Source organism: Mirounga leonina, unplaced genomic scaffold, assembly GCF_011800145.1.
Source record: "Mirounga leonina isolate KUSES-001 unplaced genomic scaffold, KU_Mleo_1.0 Mir_127, whole genome shotgun sequence".
Taxonomy (NCBI): Eukaryota; Metazoa; Chordata; class Mammalia; order Carnivora; family Phocidae; genus Mirounga; species Mirounga leonina.
Window position 1 is genome coordinate 57,421,444 of NW_023270316.1, and position 18,567 is coordinate 57,440,010.

Below are 18,567 nucleotides of genomic sequence, written 5' to 3' on the forward strand. Positions count from 1 at the left end.
GATTATACCTGAATTTTGTCCTGGATGTGTGATTTTGGTGAGACCGACTCACTGCTCAGTGGCTTATACTTTCACAAAGAGAGTGAAAAATCATGTCTACTGACACTGAGGCAGAGCCTGGTATAAAGTGGAATATCACTCATGTGTATCCTCTTATAAAGTGTCACAGTGCCAAGATACTGTGGAAGAATCCAATGTGGCCACAAACAACTAGAACTTCTCCACCCACCAGCAAGAGCCTCACCCCTGAAGCAACATCACAGCACTCCTTGTCTCATGGTTCAGACAAAAGCTGGCCAAAGAAGCAGCAAAATATATAAAAGAGGTTTATAAGAAAGATTTCTCTCCTCCCAAACAGGAGATTTTTGGAACAATATCATCCCCTTCCTATTCCTTTTCCACCATCATCATCATCATATCATCACCTTCTTCATCATCTTCATCATCTATCATCATTTTATGATCACAACCACTACCACCACTACCATTTATTGAGGTTTGGCCATGTATATTAATCTATTGCTGTGTACAAATTATCCTAAAACTTAGCAGTTCAACAGTTTAAAACAACAAATATTTATTATCTCACACACTTTCAAGGGACCAGGAATCCAGAAGTAGTTTAGTTAGATTCCCCTGGCTCAGTGGCTATTATGAAGTTGCAGTCAATCTCTGGGTGGGGAGAGGTGCAGGCTGCAGTAATCTGAAAGCTTATCTGAAGCTGGAAGATCCACTTTCAAGCTCACTCACATGGCTATTGTCTGGAGGCTTCAGTTCCTCACTGTGTGAGCCTTTCCATAGAGCAACATGGCTATGGGCTTATCCCAAGTGAACAATTTGAGAGGGATTAACCAAGACAGAAGACACAGTGCATTTGCATGACTTGTTCCCGAAAGTTACACACCATCACTTCAACTTCAATCTATTCCTTAGAAGCAAGTCATTAATCCAGCTCTAACTCAAGGGGAGGGGAATTGGGCTCTGACTCCTGAAGGAGTATCTAAATATATTTTTAAAACCTTCAAATTTTGTTACAAGGACCACAGTAAATATGATATGTATATTCTTTCCTGGTATAAAAGGAAAAATTGTTTATTCGTGCATTTATTCATCAACAAACCTTTATCACAGACTTTACCTACCCAAAAATGTGTTCTAAGTGACTATTTGTCCAATCCTTTGTGCACTTTATCCCTTACTGTTTCTTGTTTCTAGCTTTATTCTTTTCCTTATTGTACCTATTCCAGTCTCTTCCTGCAGCCTTGCAATAGCATCTGTCCTCTGGCCATCAAAACATCCCCACATTTATCCTTCTTTCAAGCCAGCTTAACTTATTATCAAAGAAGTATCTTAAGTCACAGATATAACATTTATAATTTAACCACTGTCTGCAGCAAAGATATAATACAATATTAGTTGGGGAAATAGTCAACACGAGATTGTCTCAAATGTGACAGAAGATAGTCATCCTTGGGCTGTGATTTAGGAAGGAGAGAAAAGTTGAGTTGCTGTTGCTAGAACAGCTCCCTCCATCTATTATCAGGAAAGTCACCAAAGTTACTCTTTAAAATGCAAGTGTTCCCAGAAGGTACAGAAGTACCTCAGGTTAGCTATACAACCACCTAACTGAGCTCAAAAGAAATTAAATACACAGAAGATTTATTGAAACAGAGAAACTCAGGAAAGGCGTGGGTTATGTTCCCACAGGAGTCTGCAGAGATAGCTCAGGAGATGGAGGACAGCGCAAGATACCAGAGGCAGGATGAGGGGGAACCACCAAGGATGTTTTAGTTTGGGTTCTCTCAAAAGCAAAGCTTGAGGGAAGGACATGATAGCAGGAAACCCATTCAAGAGACTCTCCCAGCGTGCAGAAAGAAGGGAGCAGGAGAATGATGAGGCAAAAAATACAAGCACAGGGCTCCATTCTGCTGGGGTCTTCTCACCTCCCAGAATTATTTCTGCTTAAAGAAAGGGAAATTGAAGAATTATCCATAGTCTCCCATCCCCAATTGGAAAAGGACTCCTATAGGGCAGTAACTCCCCTGTTCTTCTGACTGTACTTGTGGGCTTCTGCACCCATAGGAGAAGACCCTAGAGCTGAAAGTGGAAAGACATGCTGGTCTCACCCTAAGTGAGTATTGTGTACTCTAGGGACACCTGACTTCACATGGAACTGTCCCTGGCAGCCATGGCTGAAATCAGCAATAGATGAGGGGATGTGATGTGGGACACTGGAGACATCTACTAAAGGGCAGGTGCCAAAAGCACACTTTCTGTACCAGTGAGGTACAGAACGGGGATGCTGAAAACAAGCATCATCTAGATCACATTTTTACTTAGGGTTAGTGCTAAAGATAGCTCTATTTTGGACCCCCATGCAAGTGGGAGTTAATTATTACACAACCAAGAAATATTCCTTCTGAGATGATCTCTCATAGCATAATCTCTATGGTATGTTAGAATGAAATACCAAAAGCACAGGCAACAAAAGAAAAAAAAATAAACTGGACTTAGTAAAAATTCAGAACTTACATGTTAGGACACATGATAGGACACTATCGAGAAAGCAGAAAGATAACCCACTGAAAGGGAGAAACTATTTGCAAATCATATATCTGATAAGAGACTTATATCTAGGTTATATAAAGAGCTCTTAGGACTCCATAATGAAAAGAGACAAGCAACCCAATTAATAATTGGACAAAGGATTCAAAAAGACATCTCTCCAAAGGAGATTTACAAATGACCAATAAGCACATGAAACAATGTTCAACATATAGTAGCCATCAGGGAAATACAAATCAAAATCATGGTGAGATACCATTCCACATCTACTAAGGTGGCTATGATCAAAAAGGCAGATACTAACAGTGTTGATGAGCATGTGGAGAAATTGGAACTCTCATACACTGCCACTGGTATTGTAAATGGTGCAGTCACTTTAGAAAAGCATCTGGCATTCCCTCAAAAAGTTAAACATAGAGTTACCATATGGCCCGACAATACAACTGCTAGATATGTATCCAAGAGAAATGAAAATATGTCCACACAAAAACTTGTATACAAATGTTCATGGCAGCATTATTCATAATAGTCAAAAACTGAAAACAAATTAAATGTCCATCAACTGATGAATGGATCAACAGAGTGTGATATACGCATAAAATGGAATATTATTTGGCAATAAAAAGTAATGAGGCACTGATAGATGCTACAACATGGATAAACCTTAAAAATATTATGCTAAGTGAAAGAAGTCAATCACAGCCAACCACGTATTGTATGATTTCATTTATAAGCCGGGTGATGCGTATTAAGGAGGGCACGTATTGCATGGAGCACTGGGTGTAATAAACAATGAATCATGGAACACTACATCAAAAACTAATGATGTACTGTATGGTGACTAACATAATTAAAAAAAAAAATGTCCAGAATAGACAAATCTAAAGAAACAGAGTAGATTAGTGGTTGCCTTCGGTTTAGAGAGGTTGGAGGGAAATAAGGAGTGACTGCTAAGAGTACAGGGTTTGGGGGGAGATGAAAATAGTCTAAAATTAGATACTGTTGATGGTCGTATGACTGTGAATATACTAAAAATCACTGACTTGTACACTTTAAATAGGTGAATTTTATGGTATGTGAATTATTTCTTAGTAAAGCTGTTAAATTTAATGAAAAATCAGTGTGATGCTGCAATAAGATCAAAAAGGCAATATTGGTATGAATTGTAATAAGTTTATAAGAAATACTGAGCACCTGCTGTATGCAAACCACTATCAATAAGTTAGAGAGAAAATTCACAGCACATAACAATAAGATAAGCCAAACTGTAATATTACATGAGTATTTTGATGCAAGCTATACAAGTCTGATAAACAAACAAAAAAGGTTAATAACGTTTCTCTTCGATGTAGGCATTTATTCACTTCTTTTAAGTGAAGGAGAGCAATCAAGCTGCATAAAATTAAAATCTTAATTGCTCAGCTCTAGGCTGTATTTTGTAAAGAGGGTTTATAAACATGGCCTGTGATCAGAATCTATGGAAACCCTGAGAGAGCATCAAACACAAATGAATTACCAGAGGATGTTTCCATATAGAATTAGATACTACCCTTATAAGATTAACAAATGATTTATTTATAATTGCAGACTCTTTGTTGAGGAAAAGCTAAATGGTATTTCAGTTCTAAGAAGTTCCTAAAATTTTAGCTTATGTCTACTCTCTCAGAAAAAAAAAAAAAATCACTAGTTGAGAGATCTCACCTTATAAGATGAGAATCTAAGAGGGATTCATTCTCATTCTAATAATGAGGTAAAAACAGCCCAAATATCTCTATTCAGTGAGCACCTGGACAATATCCAACCCCCAAAGAAACTGAAAATTCTGCTCAGCGACAACACATTATTTAACTCCCCAAGGCAATTTAAGATAACACAATGTGACTCAAATCCATGCAAGGAAATTGGTCAGGTGAAAGCATTCTTTCCTTAAGAAACACCTGCTGGCAATTGAGATAGAAAAAATGCATGTCAGGTTGTGAGCATGTTTAGAGAATTACCCTGACTGATTCTGTGACCCTGTGCAAATTAGCTCCCTTCCAGATCTTTGTGGGGGTGATTTCCAAAGGCCTCAAACAAGATACATGGCTTGATGGGAGAAAGTAGCAGTTTTTAATTTTATTTTATATGTAACAAATATATATAATATTAACTATGTGATAAAATTTAAAACTACATGTAATATATAATACATATTCTCTATGGGAAATACACACTTATAATTTATATAAAATTTAAATATATAAATATATTTGTAATATATACTACATATAGGAAATATATAGAATATGTATAATAATGTTTAGAATTTATACTAAGTTTATAACATATAGAGTATATAAATACTGTAGTTGAATTTTGAGCAAGGAAGAATCTATAACACAAAAAGCTCACTGTGCCTTCCCACCAGCTGAGTTTGCACTTACATTTCCCCGGAAGTTTCTCCCGTGGCCTCATGTTAGCACTTCATTTCACACATCCTCCACGGTAGACAGAAGGCAAAGGACACGGCATCCTCTTTTAATCATCATGTGCTAGTTGGTTATCTGAAATGCAAAATAAATGAGAGGGAAAGAAAAAAGTCAAGCCTACTGCCAGCTCATCTCTTTATAATTTCACACTTGCACTTTTACCTCAACAGTGATTTTGCTACAAAGGGAAGTTTGAGGGTCCTACTATGGACCTTTCTTTCCAAGTGGGAACTGTTCCCACACCCCGTCCAACTATTACGAAGGTCCATACTGCTCGTTCATTTAACATCTTTCGTTAGCTCCCCTCTGAGATGCGACAACAAAACTGAGCTCATGCTCATAAAATAAACAGAAAAGATTTGTCTGGAGTCTAAGGAGTAGTTCACTTCTGCCTCCCCCAGGGGGGCTCAGTGGACTCTCACAGCCCCCAATGTCCCTCCTTAGCAAGTGGGAGGCATGCCCCACTTTGAGTGTCTTTGACAGTGGGGTCTGTGTGACCTTGTGCCCAGTGTCTTCCCTGCACTGGCCTAAATTTAGGAAATGCTTCCCAGAATGAACCCCAGCTGGATGCATTTCTCTGGGGCTTTTGTTGCTGCTTCTGGTAAGTGATCACAGCAGCAAAGGGTATTAAATTTTAAATTTGGGGAGATTCTTCTTCCTGTAACTTTGAAGTTACTTAGCCTTAACATTTCTTAGGATGAGCTCAGAGCAGAACCCACTGTTCCCTAATTCCCCAGAGAATGGCTCTCCTCTGACAAGCTTGGGAGGGAAGGGAAAAAAAGAAAATAAACAATTATTAAGCGTTTAAATGTCAGAACATTTTATATTTTCATCTCATCATTAACCTTTATACCAAACCTGTGAGATGTTCATCATCATCCACTCAAAGAACTGAGTCTCCAGGGTCAAGTGATTTATCCAAGGCCATACGGTGAGTACCAGACAGAACAAGACAGCCAGTGGTTCTCAGCTCCTTCTGAGCCACAGACTTCCCAGGCATCTGGAGATAGCCAAAGACTGCCCCATGCATACATTTCACAAATAAATTCAGGGGCCACGCACCCCTTGATGACTAGCCCAGAGCCTGTAGAAACCAAGCACCAGAGCTTTCTTTCCTTTTTCCACACAAGTAGGCCACCTCCCACTGCACGAGCCTGGGGAGAATGGAAAGGAAATCACCTGCTATTTAAAACACCTGTTTCTCTCACTCTATAACCCTTATACCCACCTTCCATGTTTCTACATAAATTCCTTATGAATCCTTTTCTACTGAGCACCAGCATTTCAATGAGAAACTACTTGTAGGAAGTGAAAATTAAAATGATTTCAAAACCTACTCGTCAGCTTCCAGTGTTGCTCTCCATCAATCCCACTTCAAGTATTTATCCAAAGAACTGAAAACAGGATCTCAAAGGCTATCTGCACTCCCATGTCCACTGCAGCCTTATTCACAATAGCCATACATAGAAGCAATCTACATGTCCACTGATGGATGAATGGACAGAGAAAATACAGTAGGTATGTACTATGAAGTATGATTCAGCCTGCAAGAAGAAGGAAATCCTGCCATGTGCTACAATATTGATGAACCTTGAGGACATTATGCTAAACAATACATTCCCGTGAAGTAGGAGTTATAAACACTCTTGTGTTTCAGTAGCTTCCTGAGGGAAGAGTAACTACCAGTAACAGTGACCAGAGAACTGGTTTTCTTGAGTCTGATTAATCCTAAATGTGAAACACTGAAAGAGCATTTTGTTTTCTGCTAGTCCCTCTCCATCTAACATAACCATCCCCTGTGCTGAAAATCATTTAGCATCTTGTTTCAAGCTCAAAAATTAATTTTCATAAGAGAATAAGTTACTAAAAGACTGCTGTCAGTAAAAGGGCCTGGATTTTGAAAGTCCATTAGGGGCTGAACTGTCTTCTCTATAAATTAATGCAAATGCAGTTTAAAATACACTAAGCTACTTACTTATTAACACTCTTCTTGGAACAGAAGGGATGTTCTAAGTCCCTACTGACCAGGTCCTGAGGAGATCTTTCTTCCACAGTCTGCCAGGGTCTCAGCCAGCTTGCCACTGCTTTCCACTGACCAAGATGGTCTTAATGTCCCCTAAGCCGGACTAAACTTTACATGTTCTTCCTGACTATGTTACCCTGACCTCCTTTTCCGTAGAACATTTACTTTGGAAACTTTCTATTGTGAATATTTCTCTGCCCCTTGGAGATGTAACTCTTCTCCCAGCTTCTTGCCAGTTCCCAACTCAGGCATGTCCTCAAGGATCAGGAAGTCATTCCTTTGAAATGCAGTCATCAAGGAAGATAACAACCCTATCTCCCAGTCTCTGTGAGAGGGTGGAGTCTAACTTCAGTAAGTGTCAATTAACAAACACTGATGACCTAATCACATAGACCCAACTCATCCATAATGTCCTTCAGGCTCCTTCACTAGCTCTAATACTTTTTTTTTTTTTTTGAAAGATTTTATTTATTTATTTGAGAGAGAGAGCACATGAGGGGGTGGGAAGGGTCAGAGGGAGAAGCAGACTCCCTGCTGAGCAGGAAGCCCAATGTGGGACTGATCCCAGGACTCCAGGATCATGACCTGAGCCGAAGGCAGTCGCTTAACAAACTGAGCTACCCAGGCGCCCCTCTAACACTTCTAAATCCTCCCCAAAGGATGCAAGAATATACGATGGGGGGAAAGACAGTCTTTTCAATAAATTGTGATGGGAAAACTGTGCAGCTGTATGTAAAAGAACAAAACTCTATCACTTTCTTACACTAGGCACAAAAATAAACTCGAAATGGATTAAAGACCTAAATGTGAGACCTGAAACCATAAAACCCCTAGAAGAAAACATAGGCCCTTCTTCTTTAATACTAGAATCAGGAAAAAATGATCGAATTGGAGTAAATTTATTGAACCACGAAGAGATGAACTTGACATATTTTTAAATTTAAAAGACATTGTGAAATTGATAGACCCACATGCTTCATGCACAGACATACACTATATGCATGCAAGAATATCAATCCACTGAAGTTTTTAAATAGGCTTAGAAAAAAAGTCAATAAGGGCATACAGCAAAATGATAAAAATGGTCATTTCTAGGCAGCAAGATAATGGGATTTTTCTTTTCTTCTCTAACTAGGCCGTATTTTCTAAATTCTCTACAAAGAATTGCATTTGGGGATGAATTTTTTAAATGGGAAGAAAGAGAAGAAGATTTCAAATAGTAAAAGGAACTCTCACATGCTATCTCTAAAAATAATCACACTAGTTTTTTTTTTTTTTTCTTTTTTCTTTTTTACCAGCTTTCCTACCTGCCGTGGATGGGAAACAGACAATGAGACAATGCTAACAAAATGTATTACAAATGTATTCGCTTTGAATACTGGTTTTCCTGGTTCCTTTTTTTTTTTTTTTATGTTCAGTTAGCCCACATATAGTACATCGTTAGTTTTTGATGTAGTGTTCAATGATTCATTAGTTGCGTATAACACCCAGTGAATACTGGTTTTTCGTTCCTAGATGTTCCTTAGAAAACTAAAACCTTCCCTGCCTTTCGCTCTGATTCCCATCCGGTGAGTCCATCCTGGAACTACTCTGCAGGTCCTGTGACCTCCTCTAGTCCAGGCAAGTGTCCCCCCACACAGAAGTATCTAAATTCAATGCTGCAGATTTTAAAAAGCCTCCTCAAGCCCCTCGAAGAGGCTGTCACCCCTTCCAGTGAGTGATTTACATCTCAGATATCAGAGAACACAAGGGAGACACTCCCTCCCCCGGCCTCAAAGTTCACAGGAACGAGGACCACTCAAGTCATTCTGTCCCGCTCAAGTGAGAGAACTGGATGCCTAGACACTTTTGATGTGAGCTCATAGTCCCAAAGAAAGAGAACATGGCACTTGCTAAAGTTAAACTTTACCACAAGCCTATGTCTGCCTATAGGAAGAAAGGAGGGAGGACAAGAGGATGAGGGATCAACACTATTTAGAAACACTTTTATATTAAGATTGGAAAAGCCTATTTTTGTCTGAAGAGCAGAATCTCCCTGTTTTGGAGGCTGACTCCTGGGTGCCCGTCTACCTACTATTTCAAAGGGAGTCCATAGCTTAAGTAGGACACAGACTATTTAGAGCTCTGAAAGAAACGATCAAACTGTACCAGGATTAACCAATACCTACAAGGAGAAATTTGGGAATATTAGGAAAAGGGAATAAGTCTTTGGCAAGGCAACACTTGCAGTGAAGAAAGAACATTATTCAAAAAGCCTAAGGAAACTATAGGGTCCTAACTGGAAAGGTGGAAAACCCCAGTTCTAGAGAAAGCCAGGTTGAGGCTGCTACTTAACAAAAGTTTGTTGCCATAAAGAGACAATGTAGCCTGAGTCCTCATCCTAGAAGGTACCAGGTGCCAGAGAAAGAAGGCTCTCCTCCAGAGAAAGAAGCATTTAACAACTACAGGTCCATAGACCCTAGTACCAACCCCTTGGTGCCAGATGGGTCTTCATATTCTGAATTTTTTGGATTTTAGAAAAGAAATCTGGTGCATAATCAACAATGTTATATAACATCCCCAGTGGGGTGTGGGGCAATATCCCATTAATTTTTCTTAAGCAAAACATTTGAAGAGTCACCCTAAAGGGGATAAATAAAGGATATATGTAAACAGACTCACATCAGTTCAAGTTTTGCTGCCAGATGGGTTATTGGAAAAAAGAATTCAATTCCGTGAGGTTTTGGGGTTTCAATAATGTGCATAAGGGATTGTAGACCTGGATTTTTTTTTTAATATATATATATATATATATATATATATATATATCTCTTTCTCACCAGAGACTGAAAACTGTGCCTTATTTATCTTCCCTACTACCCGGCTTATGACTGGTGCTCAGCAAGTGTGCTGAACTGAATTGATAAACTCCCAGGCTGGATGCCTCTTACATTTGCTAGCTGCATTGCACCAAAGCTCAGGACGCCCAGAGAGGCCCACACTGCCAGGGCCGGGGTTCTCTGCTGAGCATACTCTGAGCCTCTTTCAGTTGAAGGAGTTAAAAACAAAGCAAATTTTCTGCCTAATTTTAACTACCCCAATTTCAAGGGCTGCCATGGTGTGAACTGCCCAGAGATTACGAAGGCCAAGAATTAGATTTTTGCAGCATTATGTCATTTGGAGCTTTGGTAGCAATGTTCCAGAAAACCCTGATAAAATGACAAGGATGTCCCATCTGAGGAAACCAGTCTCCATGGTTATTAATGCTTATCTCTTTGAATGTAGCAGCCTGGAGGCACATGGAGTAATTTGAGGTGTAGGAAGAAAGGCAGTTCTCATCTCATGCCCTCCGCAGGGCAGATTTCTCAGTGGATGCGTCTCCTCTGAGCCAGACTTGTGCGTGGTCTCACCCACACTGCCCCATCTACCTCTCCCACTCACCACTGCCAGAAAGAAGCCACCAGCACAGCCCTGCCTCCTCTTTTTCCTCCATGGGAGTCATCGGAGGTCCAGAAATAGATGTGTCAAGTTGTTCTCTAGGTCCCAGTCCTATAGCGTGGGGGACAAGGTCATCCCACTTCTCCTCGGTAGTGCTGGCAGCCCAATTAGTCTTAACTTTCACTCGTTGAGGAAGAGAGTGTGACTTTAAACTTTAAAGCAAGGGGAAAACACAGATTTAAGGTTAAATATTTAAAGCAATGAGGACACCAGAAAAGGCAGCTGGGAGTAGGGAGAACATCACACTCAAACACCCAGACCAACTGGGTATTCTTATCTGCTGACACCAAGGGCTGGTCCTTTGATACACAGCAGTTGCCTGATCTAGAAGACTCAATATGAAGAAATTTAAATGTGGAGAACACACACATTTATTCTCTAATGACGATATTTCAAATTTTCGTTAAGTTACCTTATGGCTGCTTTACATAGTAAAATGCCTCACGTCTATTTTTCAGTTTTACTTTTTTGCAGTGTTCCTTTTTGTATAGGTCATCCACATACACGGCTAAAAAAAATAAATAAATAAATCAAGCAGACAATTAAATAGAAAAATTATAGGGAAAATTAAGTCTCCAGTCCCACTCCTGTCCCAAGGGCCCCAAGTTCCTCTTTTTAGAGGAAACTACTGTGATTTCCAATTCTTCCAGATGTAGTCTCTACATATATATGGCCGTTATCACTTTTAAAATGTACACTCTATTAACTATACACACGATTCCACATCTTGCTCCATCTCTTCAAATTCATTTAAATTATTAATATCCCTCCATGCTTTCAGCATGCCACCTTCTTCTGCACCATGTGCAGGACTTCAGCTTTCTTCAGGGGCTCCCAGTGCCTACATCTGAAGACCTCAGTTTGGCATTCAGGGCTGGTCTGCTACTTCCCAATTAACCCCCACAGATGCTGCTATGGGTTGAATTGTGTCCTCCCAAAAGACCCTGAAATCCTAACTGCCAGAATCTGCACACGTGACCTGATGTAAAAATGGTCTTTGCAAATGTAATTAAAAGGTAAGTTAAGATGAGGTCATACTGGAGTAGAGTGAGCCCTTCATCTGGTAAGCTAAGGTGACTATTATAAGAAAAAAAGAAACACAGAGACACAGGAGGAATGCCATGCCAGGATGGAGACAGAGATGGGGATGAGGCATCTACAAGCCAAGGAACACCGAAGATTACAGGAACAACAGAAGCTAGAAGAGAGGCATGGAACAATTCTCCCCTACAGCCTTAGAGGCAGCATGGCCCTGCTGCCACCTTGATTTTGAATTTCTGGGCTCCAGAATGGTGAAAGGATAAGTTTCTGTTGTTTTAAGCCATCCAGGTCATGGTATATTGTCACAGCAGCCCTAGAAAACTAATACAGGGCCAATGAGCTTTTCTTCTTCCCTCATGTTTCCACCCTGATGGACAACACCTGCCTCCCTATCTTTTTCCCACCTACTTCTTACAACCCTGTCGGCCCAGCTAGGCAGCTATTCGTCCAGAATCCTCCTTGAACCTTCAAGCCTGCTTTAATCTCTAACCTCCCTTAAACTAGTTATTTGTGCTCTGCATAATTGTCCCCTTGACTTCTATTGTCTCACACGTACACATCTTTCCTCCTCAACTGGCATGAAGTTCCTTGAGTATCGAAACTGTGTTTTATTTTTCTCCTGATTCAGGGTGGACATGAAGTATATATTCAATAAGTAATCCTTGATCTGATAGTGTTAAAAGGTTACTAATTCCAAGAAATAATAAGAATCCTCTGACTCTTCATTAGGCATCCCAAAGTATGTTCAATGTCTCTACTCTAATATGATGAAAGAAAATCTATTAAAAAGGCACTGATTCTTTACTGTGTTTCAAAAGTAAAATGGATTCCTTTTTGTTTTGTGTGTTGTTGTTTTTTTTATGTGAAATTCAAGTTAGGATAATCACTAGAAAGTTCACTATTACAAACGGTAACTTAAATGCTAAAGTGTAAGGTGCCTCATGAGAACCAAATGTAATATACCAGAAATACTTTTTTTTTTAAAGATTTTATTTATTTATTTGAGACAGAGAGAATGAGAGAGACAGAGAGCACATGAGAGGGGGGAGGGTCAGAGGGAGAAGCAGACTCCTCGCTGAGCAGGGAGCCCGATGCGGGACTCGATCCTGGGACTCCAGGATCATGACCTGAGCCGAAGGCAGTCGCTCAACCAACTGAGCCACCCAGGCGCCCTACCAGAAATACTTTTCTTTTATTAGAGAACAATACCTCATTTTTTGATAATCTGCAGGAAAAAGAATCTAAAATAATGATGAAAAGACAACATTAATGGAGCTCCAACAGGCAACTGATTTAGAAAGTCTGAGAAAGTGCCCAGCCAACTTATAGATGTTATTGGAATAAGAGAACTGAGTGGACACTTATCAATAGACCAGTACTAATGACCAATGCATTTACCTAGATGTGAACATCCTTCTCACAGAATTATTTTAGGAGTACTGCAGATTCTAGAATCAAATAATCTTAGAGTCAGGAAGGACCTTGAAATTCAATATCATATAATCTCTTACCCCATATAGAATCTCCTCCCCTTCCTCCCTGATTTGCCATCAAAACTTTGAATACAGCTAACAACAGGAAGCTACACTGAGGGGCCCTGGAATCTGTTCCAACCCTGCATCCTAAAGGAGAACACCTACAGAGAGACCTCTCAACTCTATCTCTTTGCCCTCGGCTTTAAGTGTCAATAGGAAGATTTCACATCAGAGAAGAAAGATGAGGGTGCCTGGGTGGCTCAGTCGGTTGGGCATCTGCTTTCAGCTCAGGTCACAGTCCAGGGGTCCTGGGATGGAGCCCTACATTGGGCTCCATGCTCAGCGGGAGTCTGCTTCTCTCTCTCCCTCTGCCCGTCCCCTACTTGTGCTCTCTCCTTCTCTCTCAAATAAATAAATAAAGTCTTTTAAAAAAGAGAGAAAAGAAAGATGAAGGGTAATTCTTTACCTACCTGGTATCACCAATCAGGTTAGGCCTCTCTTTGAAGGAACCCCTAAATCCTCAGAACCACCTCTTGGACAGGTCATCCCAGCATTTCCTACCAAGTATCTCCTGTAAGATCAGATACCCTTGAAAACACCAAGGATTTGCTCACTGCACCCAGCAATGACATATTTCACTCACACATAGACTTTGGGAGTAGAAGGGTAGGTTTTGGAATCCTAGAGCTTAAAGGGTTTGAGGATAATTACTATTAGGCCATTGCAGAGGCATCCGGATATCTAACCAGTGAAGTAGTTTCTATCTTTTCATCTTAGAATGAGGCCTTAAATAGGGTAGGTTATAAGAAAAAGCATAACAGGCCCTGTATTCATTTCTGATGCTGTATAACTAATTACCACAAATTTAGCTGCTTAAAACAACCCATACTGATTATCTATTTCCCTAAATCAGAAGTCCAGGCACAGCTTAGCTGGGTCCTCTGCAAGGCTTCTACCAAGGTCACTCAGAGCTCACTTGTCCTCTGGACTCATGACTGACAGTAAATCTATTTCCAAACTCTGTTAGGTTGTTACCAGAATTCATTTCTTTGTGGCTGTAACACCGACGTCCCTGGCTTCTTGTTGGTTATTGACTGGAGGCCACTCTTAGCTCCTAAAACCTGCTCACAGTTCTGCCACTTGGCCCTATCCAGAGCCTTCTCAGAACATGGCAGACTGCTTTTTCAAAGCCGCCAGCAAGGGAAAAAGAGCAAATCTGCTAGCAAGGAACTTATTTAACCTGGTGTAATCAATGACCACAGAGTGACATTCCATCACCTTTGCCATATTCTATTTGTCAAAATATTAGTCACAGATCCCACCCATACCCAAGGAGAGGGGTTTTTACAAGAGCTTCAACACCAGAAGTTGGTGTCATTGGGGAGTGCCTTAGAGTCTGTCTACCAGAACCCCCAAAATCTGTATTTTTAAAGCACCCCAGTGACTGATGTTTAATCAGTCTTCAGAACTATTGTTATAAGATACAGTAGAGAAGGCAATACAAGGGGGAGATTATTTTATTGTAATTTTCAACCTTGACTACCCCTTAGAATCAATCACCTGTGGGGTATTTTAAAATCCTACTGCAGTCTACACCCCAGACTCATCAGATCAGAATATCTGTAAGCGGCTGTGTTTTTTGAAACACCACAGGTGATTCCAGTACAACCAAAGCTAAGAACCACAGTTTTACTGGAACAGTTGGGAGTCAGTCAGTCAGTTGTTTTTTTTTTTAAGATTTTTTTTTATTTTTATTTATTTGATCATGACCTGAGCCGAAGGCAGTCACTTAACCAACTGAGCCACCCAGGTGCCCGGGAGTCAGTCAGTCTTAATGGAAAAAGGTAATCTTTAGGGAAAGTTTTGAAAAGCAAGTAGATGTTTTCTAGGTGAGACATGGAGTGGCAAGTGATACGGCAGACATTTGTAGTAATTTCATGAACCTGGTGGATTGAGAGAAGGGAACAAATGTAGGAGGTAGCATTGATAGGACTTGGTGCCAAATGTGAAGTTAACAAAGAAGAAGGAATCTCGGATGACTTCCAGACCTCAGGTTTAGATGAGTATAAACCACTAACTGATTTAGAGCATACAAACCACTAACTGAGAAAGAATCAAGAAGAGAAGAAGCTGGTTGAAGGATAGGAGGTGGTGGAGAAGATGAGCTCTGTTCTAAATATGTCAAGTTACACAAATATTTTTTAAAGATTTTATTTACTTATTTATTTGAGAGAGAGAGAGAGAGAGACAGCACATAGCAGGGGGAGGGGCAGAGGAAGAAGGAGAAGCAGGCTCCCCACTGAGTAGGGGGCCCTACATGGGGCTAGAGCCCAGAACCCCAGGATCATGACCTGAGCTGAAGGCAGACGCTTAACCGAGAGCCACCCAGGCGCCCACCAGTTACACAGATTTTTAAAGGTGTTTTAATTTAACTTGTACCAATGCTCCATTCCTTGCTGAGTCCATTTAATATACATGGAGCATTACTCACATTTTCATTTCATTTACTCCTCTGTTCTCTTCTTCTATTTTCCATAGAACTCAGCTGCCCAGCACAGAGCCATGGGAATTCCACATTTGCCTCTAATTTTCTACCCAAAAAAGTCATTTATTATTTTACTAGTGACACAACCCCTTGATAACCCTTTCCACCATTAAATGTCAAATGATTACTTTGCAATGCTAGGTATTGAATCTTAATATATGTTGACTTAGTAATTACTAAGGTGTTGAGATTTTTGAGAACCATAAAAATGAAATCCTTTTTTAAAAAAGCCTTTTTAGGGGTGCGTGGGTGGCTCAGTCGGTTAAGCATCTGCCTTCGGCTCAGGTGATGATCCCCAGGTTCTGGGATCGAGTCCCGCATTGGGCTCCATGCTCAGCAGGGAGTCTGCTTCTCCCTTTCCCTCTCCCTCTCCCCCTGCTGGTGCACTCTCCCTCTCTTCCTCAAATAAATAAATAAAATTTTTTTAAAAATTAAAAAAAAAGCCTTTTGGGGGGCACCTGGGTGTCTTAGTCAATTAAGCATCCAACTCTTGATTTCAGCTCAGGTCTTGATCTCAGGGTCATGAGTTCAATCAAGCCCCATGTTGGACTCCACACTGGGCATGGAGCCTACTTAAGGAAAAAAAAAAAAAAAGCAAAAGCCTTTTTAGCTCCCCACTGAAAGGAAGAAAAACTGAACTCCCTGAAGCCCTCAGACTCATTCACCAGTATTAAGTAAACTAGCTCAAAATTACTTAGCTCTAGGGTGGAAGAGTTTCACCCTGAGGCTGAAAACACCTACTTGAAGGTACAATATTTTTCCAAAGTAGGAAATCTGGAGATATTATATGTAGTCTTCTGTAATCTTGGTAATATATAAACATTGATGAATGAATATTTCCAAAATTTATAGAAGTTAGAATTGTACACTATGTTGCACAGTGGTTAATTATCCAACTGGTCAATGTCAACATTTCTTTGCTTATTTAAACATTAATCCAAAGCCTGACTAGTGCTAAACTTTAAGAGAATTAATGCATTTGCACAAAAAAAATTGGATAAAAAACTTCCCACAATCTTAAAGTGTTATCAATTACTGACCTTCAATGATTCAATGAAAACAACATTATAATCATTGACTATTCTCATAAACATTAGCCATAATATTTAAAAAAAAATGCTACAACTCAGCATTCCTTATTCTAGTCAATTTTTAAGGCATTTCATCCTAAAGTATAATCATTTTTCAGACCTTCCTTAAGAAAATTACAAAAAAGAAACCTTCTTTCTAATATTTAAAAGAAAAAACGTAACATGTAGACAAGATATTTAAGATAGTGCTTGAAGGCTTTTGAAGATAAAAAAATTGCTATTTTCTACTTATGAAAGTAGAATCATATCAAAACCTCAAACTCATGTTTTAGAGGTGAATATCAAGAGAGATCTTTAATGTGAGAGGGAATTCCCAAATATATTGCTAACTGAAAACTTTTAGGGAAAGTAATAAATTGTGGTTAAATAATATTTTCACTTCTTCATTATTAAGAATGTTATTGAGTAGCCACAAGGTACATTTTGCTACAAAAGAAAGTGGTGAGGCATTCATAGCAAGATTCATTTGGGAAACAAAATAAATCTTCCCATTAAACTTAGAATACTGTATCCTAAAGGTCCCATAAACTCGGTAAATGTCAATCAATGAGAAGCCAAAATGGAAAATCAATCCTGTAGGACTTTTCGTTTGTAAAACACTTTATTTTTTAAAGTATCTTCACACCATTATCACATTTTATCTTAATAGCATCCCTATGATGGGTCATCGTTCAGAAAGAAAAGGTGGAAGTCAGTCCTGCTAATAGTTAGGCCAATACATTTTGCAACTCTATCTTGGTCAAGGTGAAAGCACACAGAAGCATTTCCTGTATGACAAAGATGGTCACTCACTTCAGACCACTAGGGCCTGAGGTCAGAGGGGAACTGCTACACAAAAGCCTATTTTACAGTTTGCTCCTATTCACCAGACAGCCAGGTAGCAGACATTCAGGAGACTCTGGCTCACCCTTCAACTAGAAGTGAATGACTAACTTTATGAAAGGAAAGAATATCCCTGTTCTCTAATAGTTTATTTCATCACTCTTTAAGTCTACTATCCTCTACCTCTGACAATGTACTTCTTCACAACCATCCCCATTCCTCTCTCCCTCATCCCTTACTCTTCTTTCTTCAACTCAAGGCAGAATCTCTCAGAACTTGAGAAAGCCCGGAACAATTTCTATTGTTTTAGGCTCCCAGCATAATAAAATATAAAGACAATCCAAAAACAGGATGTCAAGTTTATTGTTTAAAATTAGTTCTTTTAAGTCTGCTCCAATGAGGTACATCCCTACCTGAAAGGTGCTCAGGTGGCAAAGGGGGGTTGGAATCCTAGGTGGGACAGTGTGGTTTCTGGATCCCTGGAGTCACAGGAAGACGAGGGGTGCCTGAGTGCAGCAGAGTTCCCAGGCATCGGGGTGGGGAAGCCGGTTGCCATCAGCGAGCCCAGGAGTGGGCTCTCAGCTCAGGGTTGCTATATACTGTGAACTGCAGCATGGTCAGGCCACCATCCTAACAGGGGCCCAGTAAGCAGCAGAACCACAGCAAGACCCCTCCTTCCTCCCCCAGGGGCAACAACACAGGAGTCTGCAGGTTTGGAGACTTGAAACAGGGTCACATGCCTGAGATAGAAATGCTCGGTCACAGGCCGGGTGAGCACAGAGTGCGGCTGGAGACCGGGGAGACGGGAGTGATTGACTGCTTTTCTCTGAGGGCGCACTGGGAGTGGGGCCCTGAGCTTTCAGGTCTGGGACTGGAGATTGGGAGGCCACTGTTTTCTTTCTTTTTTTTTTTTTTTCATGAATGTGGCAGCAAAAATGTTTTTATTTCCATGAACAATAAAATCTGTATTTGTTTTTATTAAACAATAAAATAGATGTTTCTTTCCACAAACCTCAAATGGAAATGTGGCCTATTTCTTTCCACAAACCTCAAATGGAAA

At 40.1% G+C, this 18,567-nt stretch overlaps 1 long non-coding RNA gene across 1 annotated transcript in view; it reads right to left on the reverse strand.

Annotated features, from left to right (window-relative positions):
* LOC118009428 overlaps nucleotides 1-18,567 on the reverse strand; it is a 572,526-nt gene that overhangs the window by 452,129 nt on the left and 101,830 nt on the right. Inside the window, exon 2 of the long non-coding RNA XR_004678925.1 lies at nucleotides 4,989-5,108. This is a non-coding gene — a long non-coding RNA (uncharacterized LOC118009428). The remainder of the gene's footprint in view (nucleotides 1-4,988; nucleotides 5,109-18,567) is intronic.